Below are 2,144 nucleotides of genomic sequence, written 5' to 3' on the forward strand. Positions count from 1 at the left end.
CACCTGAGGTTACAATTTCATCCCTAACTTGGCTTCTCTCATCTCTGACCCCACTTTGGGCCCCTGAGCCCAGACTAGGCACCAGCTAGTGTATGATTCTGCCTTTTCTTGCCATCTCCTAACAACTTATTCTGTGTGGCTCTCTACAGTGGTGTCTCTCTTTTTTATTTTTCTTACATTTTTCTTTCTTTTATTATTATTATTATTATTATTATTATACTTTAAATTCTAGGGTACCTGTGCACAACGTGCAGGTTTGTTACATATGTATACATGTGCCATGTTGGTTTGCTGCACCCACCAACTCGTCATTTACATTAGGTATTTCTCCTAATGCTATCCCTCCCCCAGTCTCCAACCCCCTCAACAGGCCCCGGTATGTGATCTTTCCCTCCCTGTGTCCATGTGTTCTCATTGTTCAACTCTTTCTTTCTTTCTGTCTTTTTTTATTTTAAGTTCTGGGATACATGTGCTGAACATGCAGGTTTGTTACCTAGGTATACGTGTGCCATGGTGGTTTGCTGCACCTATCAACCCATTACCTAGGTTTTAAGCCCCGCATACATTAACTATTTGTCCTGATGCTCTCCCTCCCCTCACCGCAGCCCTTCCCTGACCACAGGCCCTGGTGTGTGTTGTTCCCCTCCCTGTGTCTATATGTTCTCATTGTTTAACTCCGTACAGAGGTGTCTCCTAACACTCTGCACTTGCAGGGCTGCTCCTGCCGCCTGGAACAATCTCCTTCCAGGTCCCACCCTCACTTGCTCCTTTATCTCCTTCAGGTTTTTGTTCAGACATAATCTTCCCCGATCACCTCATTTAAAACTGCACACTTCACTCTCAGCCTGGACCCCATGCTCCATTCCTGCTTTCTTTTATCACCACCTGACACCCAATATATTTTACTTATTTTCTGTCCCCACCTATAGAATGTACACTACACAAAGGCAGGCTTTTGTTGGTTTTGCTCATGTAGAATAGTGGTTGGCATGTTGTGTAGGTGCTGGATAAATATTTGTTGAATGAATGAGTGAGCATGACACCACCCTCATGCTCCTCAGCCCCCTGGCTTGGCAACACAGTGCCCAGCCAGCCCAAGGGCCTAGCAACCCAGCCTGTCATCAGATCTGAGATACAGCCCAGCTCATCTGTCCACTTCCAATGCTTTCGGATTATTCATTTCCAAAAAATAAACACCCAAGAAGCTGCATTTCCTACGGACAGCGGAGAGGAGGTTGGAGAGTGGATTGCATGCTCTGGACGAATGGAAGGTGATTTGAGGATTTGGGGGAAAAAGAACGAATGGGAGGAGGGCAGGAGAAGAGGCGGGAGGAGGGCAGGAGAAGAGGCAGGAGCCAGCTTTGGTTCATTTGCTCCTTGCCTTCAGACTGGAAGTGGAAAATCACTGTGGAGGTGGAGGAAAAGCCGGCTTGGCCCATGGTGGCCAATGGAAAGGAGAGTTGGGGAAGGGAGGCAGAGAAGAGGAGGAACAGGGGGAGAAGGAAGAAGGTTTCAGATGCTCCACCTAGTTTGGCTCACCTGTGGGTAATAAGCGTAGCTCTCTGCAGCCTACTCATATGCGTGTGAGTGTGCATTCAGGTGTGTGGGAATTGGCAGGGCTAGGGCTGGGAACCGGGGGGTGGGGTGCGGTGCAGGTGGGAGGAGATGAATCTGTGACTGTGTGGAGGCTGCCTGTGAGTATGTGTTTACCAAGGATTGGGGATCATGGGTGCAGAGAGGTGTTTGTCCTGCGTGTGTAGGCATCTGTGTGTTTGTACATGGCTCTGTGGAGAACAGTATGTCCCATTCCTGCCTCAACAGCTGAAGGAGGCCTTTGAGAGTTTGGCAGAAGGCCCAAGGAGCAGTGGAACGAGCAAAGAGCTGGATGATAGGACCCCAGGGAGGGAACAATAAAGGGCCTGGGATTAAATTTGTTGAAGAAAAGGCTAAAAGGGTGAATTAATAACTGTCTTCTTGCAAAGAAATGGGTTTTAGTCCCAGTGGCCAGGGAGGTAGATTAGAAGAAAACGCACCAAAGGTGCATCTAGAGAAATTTAGATTAGACAAGGAAAAATGATTCTCTTGATTCTGAAGGTTACTAGCCTTTGGAATCTTTTAAGGGTCAGGAGGAATGTCTTCAATAA

This window comes from Rhinopithecus bieti, unplaced genomic scaffold, assembly GCF_001698545.2.
Source record: "Rhinopithecus bieti isolate Rb0 unplaced genomic scaffold, ASM169854v2 scaffold_77291, whole genome shotgun sequence".
Classification (NCBI taxonomy): domain Eukaryota; kingdom Metazoa; phylum Chordata; class Mammalia; order Primates; family Cercopithecidae; genus Rhinopithecus; species Rhinopithecus bieti.